General features: G+C 35.0%; 1 long non-coding RNA gene across 2 annotated transcripts in view; it reads right to left on the bottom strand.

Moving 5' to 3' along the window:
• Nucleotides 1-3389: 3389 nt before the first annotated feature.
• The window catches only part of LOC111083115, a 23431-nt gene continuing 18387 nt past the window's right edge, over nucleotides 3390-8433 (bottom strand). For both annotated transcript variants that reach the window (XR_002608808.1, XR_002608809.1), the window contains exon 3: nucleotides 3390-3597. This is a non-coding gene — a long non-coding RNA (uncharacterized LOC111083115). The remainder of the gene's footprint in view (nucleotides 3598-8433) is intronic.

The raw sequence follows: 8433 nt of genomic DNA, 5'->3' as shown, positions 1-8433 counted from the left end.
TATCAGGGTTCAACTTTTGACGTTGTGTTTGTGTCAAGGTAAAATTTCTAACGTTGTGTCTGTGTCAGGGTTAAACTTCTAACATTGTGTCTGTGTCAGGGTTAAGCTGGTACCCTCATAACGTTGTGTTTGTGTCAGGGTTAAACTGGTATCCATACGACGTAACTTTGTCTGTGTCGGAGTTAAAGTGATACCTTCATAACGTTGTGTCTGTGTCAGGGTTAAACTGGGTCCTTCATAACGTTGTGTCTGTGTCAGGATTAAACTTGGTACCATTCATAACGCTGTGTTTGTGTCGGGATTAAACTGGTACATTCATAACGCTGTGTTTGTGTCGGGGTTAAACTGGTACCTTCATAACGCTGTGTTTGTGTTAGGGTTAAACTGGTATCCTCACGACATAACTTTGTCTGTGTCGGAGTTAAAGTGATACCTTCATAACGTTGTGTCTGTGTCAGGATTAAACTGGCTCGTTCAGAACGTTGTGTCTGCGTCAGGATTAAGCTGGCACCTTCATAACGTTGTGGCTGTGTTAGGGTTAAACTGGTACTTTCATAACGTTGTGGTTGTGTCAAGGATAAACTGGTAACTTTATAACGTTGTGTCTGTGTCAAGGATTAAACTGGTACCTTCATAACGTTGTGTCTGTGTCAAGGATAAACTGGATACCTTCATAACGTTGTGTCTGTGTCAAGGATAAACTGGTACCCTCACGACATAGCTTCGTCTGTGTCAAGGATAAACTGATATCCTCACGACATAGCTTCGTCTGTGTCAGGATAAACTGGTACCTTCCTAACGTTGTGTCTGTGTCAAGGATAAACTGGTGCCCTCATGACATAGCTTCGTCTGTGTCAAGGATAAACTGGTACCTTCATAACGTTGTGTCTGTGTCGAGGATAAACTGGTACCCTCACGACATAGCTTCGTCTGTGTCAAGGATAAACTGGTACCTTTATAACGTTGTGTCTGTGTCAAGGACAAACTGGTGCCCTCATGACAGTGTCAGAGTTTTTGTACTTTCGAATCATTTCCTAAAATTTTCAGAAAATTCCTTACATTAAGTCACGCGCTCATCACCAGACAGCAACACTCAAACAATACAAACTTCAATATTAAGAAAGAAAAAAAAACAATAACAACAACATAACCTTCAACAATACCATAATTAACAATAATGTACTTTTTAACCATTAACAATATTTAATATGTTCTTAATCAGGTACTACAATCATTGCATCCTTAACTGTGAAAAACGTATTTTGATAAACAAAGAATTTGATTAGTTTGCATTCACCAACGTTTTAGGTGGTTTTCTTTTCCTTGTGGTACAAAGATAGCATGAAGTCATATTATTTATCATCACTTGCTGGTGTGCCACTGGAGGGTGGGTGGATCTTTTCTCAAGTGAAGGACTGAAGGTATAGAACTGGTGCTCCACTGTGATACTCTAGAAGTGATATCGACAGGAGCCTTGATGTCTTCTCAACTTCCGGCTGATGGAGCTGTATTTATACACTATTTGACCTTACGATCCTTAAATTCCTGTATGGTGTTTATTGTTTATCTGCAAGTCTAATTGGTTCAAGTTCCTTTACCATCTGGACTTTGCTTTAAACTAATTTGAATATCCTCATATACTATTGCATCTATCAATTTAGTGGTCACGTTAAGCATGTGGATAAGATAATTGAGTAAGCCTCTACAGCTTTTTCTAAGGTCTCGTCCTTCCTCCTTACCCTGCTCCTAGATTTTGCTTTAGAAAGTTCCATCTGGTTAGACCCTCCAAAATCTCTTTCACAAAATGGACAATAATGGTTGGTAGTTGTTACTTCTCTCTGTTGGAAGGTTTCTTATATGTGATAAAGTTGGTCCATTCTAATATGGAACAAGGCGGAAAGTTTATTGTTCATTAGTCCATCCATGTACATTGGAAATCATTACAAAGTGTGTCTGACATGCCTCCCATGGTAACCTGTTGTTGTTTTCTTCTATTTTATGTTATTCAACTGGTATACTAAGTCTCGTAACTTGATGAAGTAATGATGTATCTGAAGAAGTCCATGAACTTCAAATATGTGGTGGTAACAGCAGATGGATTCTCCTACTCCATACGGCATTGAAGTAGTCCATGAACATCATCTATGTGGTGGTAACAGCAGATGGATTCTCCTACTCCATACGGCATTGAAGTAGTCCATGGACATCATCTATGTGGTGGTAACAGCAGATGGATTCTCCTACTCCATACGGCACTGAAGTAGTCCATGAACATCATATATGTGGTGGTAACAGCAGATGGATTCTCCTACTCCATACGGCACTGAAGTAGTCCATGAACATCATATATGTGGTGGTACCAGCAAATGGATTCTCCTACTCCATACGACACTGAAGTAGTCCATGAACATCATATATGTGGTGGTAACAGCAGATGGATTCTCCTACTCCATACGACACTGAAGTAGTCAATGAACATCATATATGTGGTGGTAACAGCAGATGGATTCTCCTACTCCATACGACACTGAAGTAGTCCATGAACTTCATATATGTGGTGGTAACAGCAGATGGATTCTCCTACTCCATACGACACTGAAGTAGTCCATGAACATCAGAAATGTGGTGGTAACAGCAGATGGATTCTCCTATTACATACGGCATTGTTAATACTGCTTGAAGTTAGAATTATTGACCAGATGCAGAGAGAGAGAAAGATGTGTCTGGTTTGATAATTGCAATTATCAATACAGTTTCCAAATGTTTTGCCCTAGCACTGGTGTCTATTTTTACTTTTTTAAATTCGTTTATGTCTTTAGTATTTCCTTTTTTACATTCGTTGAACTTGATGAAGCCCTTTCACACTTCAGTGATGTCCTTTTGTAATTCTTCGATATTGTTATTAAGTTCTGTACATCTTCTATGGCTTTTTCAACATTTTCCTTGATAAAATAAAAAGTCATTGTTCTTCTATAAATATTACATGTCATTTATGTAATTATTCTTTTAACTTTCTATCTCTTTCTTCTTGATCTTTTAATTTTCTGTCTTTTTCTTCTTGATCTAATTTTAATTTTCGTCTATTTCTCCTTGATCGTCTTTCCAGTTTCATCATTTCTAGCAAATTTTCAAACTTGCTTCAAGCAAGTGTCACCATTCTGGAGTTCAGTCTTAATTACATTTTAATCAAAACAGTCCCACCTCTGTAATCAGTGTTGTAACAGTTTTAATTATTGGGCAGGTTCCTTTGGTTATTGTTAAAGAAAATAATACAAAAAAAATGTACATAACGATAGCAAAAGCGTTTTATTTTTTGAACTTTAAGTTGTACAAGTTCCATGTAACAAACAAGAAGTGTAAGTTCACAAATAACACTAAACAGTCACTTACTTGCTAACTTCTCTTGTATGTCCGAAGCTTCTGGTATCTTCACTTTACGGCAGCGATGATCTAACTGGCTAACTCCATCATCAAATTATAATCTCTATGAAGATTGCAGACATTAAAGAGTAACTCTACATGGGCATGCTCACACTGCGGACAGCACTCTGGTCTGGTTGCTTTATGTGGATGTATGCATGCAGGACCTGCATGAGCCTGTGGCCAAAGAAATGTATAATCATAAGAACCCACAAGGAAAAGCAAACTTGAATAAGTTATAATATATCAACCACACTACATCTGCCACATTCAGTACTGACAAGGCCCTTGAACAAAATTCAGGACTCATCAGGCAGGTTGGGATACGACAGACATAATAGTGGTCTAAGCGCTATATATACATCATCAATTTCCATGAGCAACAACTGTTAGGATGTGAATAAGATTACACAAATAAATTGTAATAATATTATCCAAGTCATTTATAAATCAGATTTTTATGTAAGAATAAATAACACATCACTATTTCAACACTATTTATTTATTACTATTATTATTGTAACTACATGAAAAGAACACTATTTTCTAAACGACCAGCTAGGTCACCATTCTTTGCACACAAATAATTTATCCTTGAAAACTAAATGTTTACTTAATTATGTAATCTTATATAAATATTGCGAACCCTGGTGTCTGTCCGAGCGTTCGTCTGTCTACCGTTTGAAAAGCTGCACACGCAGGCAAAGTTCAACATTCACTTTTGAAATGACGGGAGAACAGGCATGTTGACGCCAAATTTTATTTCACAAGCAGGATATTCTACACTAAATTGTTATGAATTAATCACACTATTATTCACATTTCAAAATTTAACGTAACTTAAATAATAAAAATGTAGATTTACCGTATGTTATTGTTGAACGGTGAGCAGTATACGTAGATCAGAAATAATTTAAATTGATAGATTAACTTAAACTTTTACCATCACTGGGGACGGGTACTTTTGCTTGTAAAGTATGATTCTAAGAGCTCATCTATTATTTGTTCGACCTCTTCACACTTCGCACCACCCCTAATGCAACAACCCATTTTTGTTTCAGATCCTTTAGAGTTCCAGAATTTGTCAATGCTGGCTTAGCACTTGCTGGGCCTTGGCTATGACACTGAAGTTGGGCTTCACACGCTCATCACGTGACTTCAGCATTTCTTTTGGCGAAACATCAATATAAACGTTTAAATTTAGAAAAAAATCGCCTGAAACAGTGTTACACATTATCACACACACATCTTGCCAACATTTTACATATTATTTCACTCCCATGTTAATACTTTACATATTATTTAAACTCAGTGTTATTTACCTTAAGGATTATCCTAACCTTATTAAAAAATTACTGTTATAAACTATATTTTTAATGTTGTAATTTATACGTTAGCTACAGGGTGCATCATGTCAAGAAAAGCTTATAACTCCTAGTGTTCTAAATTGACATCGCTTTCTTGTACATTCGAAGCTAGATTATAAATATGATAGTTATGAAGCATGTAGAGTTATTTCACGAGATAGAGAGTTGAATCAGTCAGTATAGTATATTTTGTGAAGTATTTGAATCTGTGTTTGCTATTGCTCATTGAGATATTTGATACAAGTAAGTTTATTTTATGTTAATCTTGGTATTGTTGGGGAGGTTAGAACGTCAACTGCAACGTAGGCCTACAACAATATAGGACAGTGTACAATTGCTCAAGCTTATAGAAAAGTTAAAAGAAGAGATAAGCTAATTTCTGATTGGACTGGATGTCAGATTATTTTCACCAGATAATTTAGAAGAACACGCTAACGAAAGAACAATGTTGTATTAATTTTATGACCCTGATTCAGACATGTTAGTGATTATTCTATCTCCACGCTAATGTAATTATTTCAATTTCATACCAACACTTTACAGATAAAACCTTTCTAGTGGTGCTTTTTTTAGTGGATTATCCTACCCCATGCCAATACTTTATATATATATATAATCTAATCTTAATACCAGTAACTATTACAATAACAAAATTGGTTACAATTATCTTCGTAATATTTTCTTTAATACCCACTGTACAGCGGCCTTTCGCCCACCCTGTATCATTCCAAATGAGCTCAACATTTTTTTAAACACATACGTCAAATTATAAACCAGTCATTTCTAAAATTATTTACAAACAGCAACTTTTTTTTTCTATTTAAAATGAATCTCACGGCGATATATTTTTTGGTTATACATATACCACTCAAAAATATTATGATACTTTCTGACGTAACAATCCTTCCAAAAATACAATTCCTCTCTGTAAGTACGCCTGAGCCAAGTTAACAACAGCTGAAGTGTAGGTGCTTTTTCAAATACAGAATGTTGACAGCATAAAAGATCAGAGAAGTTTAAAAGAACATTCCAAACAACGAAACTTCGTTTTAATATTCCGTTTTATGTAAAACTTAAGTTATTAATCACATAGAATGACTGCTTGACAGTAGAAAAATATATACATATTGTTTGATGAATACTGGGAAAAAAATATATCAATGAAAAACAATTTCAATGGCCAAAAGTTCGTGATCAACAGTAACGAAACAGAATTGGGTTTAAAAAAAAGGCTTGCTTCTGAGTGAACTTTAAGAAAATCACTGCTAACGAGAATTACTTGTGTTCCATCATGATGAGATGGTAATCAGATGGCTTCATACCAGCAATTTTCCGTTTATCCCCCCCTTCTCCAGATATCAGGTTTTCCTAGTACCCACCCTTCAGCCTTATCGAAGCGCACCAGCTGATACGGAGAGTTAGAGCTTGTCTTGGTCTATGATGCCAGAGTCTCCCGAGAACGAGAGTATTGATTTCTGACCAGCTTTGTCTTCTACTACTGAACTAGTCCCGAGGACCTCGAGCTGAACTATACTATGCTATGTCCAAGTGATTAAAGTCGCTAAGCTTTTCCTTCTAGCATTAATCGGCATTCTGATGACGTATTTTGAATAAAGTTACCGAAACTACAGAATTTTTCTTTTAGGAAATTAATAAATGTTCAATCTTTTCAAGCCAATTAAAAACAGCTATTCACAAATAAACAGCGTTCTTCTGTAGCTAACAACTATAAACAAAAATATTTTAAGCTTTTGGAATATTACCACACCAATATTTCTTCCATTGCATTTGGAGAATCAGCTATATAGGTTAATGTGATTGTCAAGAAACGTGTTTTAGTTATTGATCCACATCAGCACAATGTTGCCTAAAGCAAAGTAAGGGGTAGTTTCTAGAAGACAAAAAAAAAAGTACTGAGCTGCCTGGTTTTAGGGATTTCGAGAATTTTTTTTATTAGGTCTAAACACTAAGAGCTAACGTGACCAGTTTCTGTTGCTTCTATTACAACGGCTACAGCAGTTCAAAATTCTAAGCCTAAAAGACAAGATATACCGTAGGATATACTAACTAGACCTAATTATAGAAGAATGCGAGATCCGAAGGAATTGGGGTTATTTTTGATCCAAATCTAACTGTTGTAACATACGTCTAATCGATGTGTTGTGATTCTAATTTCGAATTAGAAAGGATCGATTGAACTCCTACAAAGTCTTCCCAGGCAGTCGCACAAGTCCACATCCAAACCATTAGAGGGCGAACCAAATAAACAGAAACGACGACATTTTGTAAACACGAGAAGAAGAAAAATGGCACATTAAAAAAAGAACAGAAAAACGTGAATTTTATACAGGATATTGTAATCAAATTAATTTTAAAATAAGAAAACAACTAATTCCTTCAACTCATTTTTCGCGAAAATTAAATGCTATCTTTTTACAGGTAACTTAAATTTTCAATACTACCAGCTAATTGGAATTTGAAGCATCAGAAAATCCACATGACTAACTAAACAAAAATTATAAAGACCGTGAAGAACCCCATTTAACAAACATAAAGATCAAGAACAACCACATGGTAAAAATTATATATATACATATATATAAAGACCGCGAAAACCCCACTAAGTAAAGGATAAACGAAAAACAGTGGAGAACACCGTGAACATATACATTTAGTAAATTGGTAAACGAACGTAAAAATACCGTGAACAGATCCACTTAGTACACACAAATATAAACACCGTGAACAGATCCACTTAGTACACACAAATATAAACACCGTGAACAGGTCCATTTATAAAAACAAATATAAAAAACGCGAACAGATCCAATTAGTAAACACAAATATAAACACCGTGTACAGATCCATTTGTAAACACAAATATAGAGACCGTGTACAGATCCATTTGTAAACACAAATATAGAGACCGTGAACAGATCCATTTGTAAACACAAATATAAAGACCGCGAACAGATCCATTTGTAAACACAAATATAAAGACCGCGAACAGAATTACATAGTAAACAAAAATATTAACAATATTAATAAAGAAAGATGTAAGTACCGTGAACAAATCCACTTGGTAAACACAAATATAAAAACTGTGAAGAGATCCAATAAGTAAACACAAACATAAACACCGTGAAAAGGTCACCTTGGTAAAAATTATATAAAGACCACGAATAGATCCACTTAGCAACCAAAAGTATAAAGACCGTGAACAGATCCACTTAGTATACAAAAGTATAAAGACCATAAACAAATCCACTTAATAAACAAAAATATAAAAACGTTGAACAGATCCACTTAGTAAACAAAAATATAGAGACCGTGAACAGATCCACTCAGTAAACAAAATACAACAACCGTGAACAGATCCACTTAGTAAACAAAAATATAAAGACCAGAAGTAATAAACAAAAATAAAAAGACCGAAAACACTAAATAAATATTTAGACTGAGAACAGATCCACTAAGTGAACAAAAATCTTACGATCTCGATCAGATCCACTTATCAAACAAAAATATAAACACCAAAACAGATCCACTCAGTAAACAAAAATATAAAGACCAGGAACAGATCCACTTAGTAAACAAAAATATAAAGACCAAGAACAGATCCACTGAGTAAACAAAATAATAAAGA

This window comes from Limulus polyphemus, unplaced genomic scaffold (genome assembly GCF_000517525.1).
Source record: "Limulus polyphemus unplaced genomic scaffold, Limulus_polyphemus-2.1.2 Scaffold8229, whole genome shotgun sequence".
Taxonomy (NCBI): domain Eukaryota; kingdom Metazoa; phylum Arthropoda; class Merostomata; order Xiphosura; family Limulidae; genus Limulus; species Limulus polyphemus.
The sequence above is the reverse complement of the archived record's forward strand: the minus strand, read 5'-3'. Positions and strand labels throughout refer to the sequence as shown.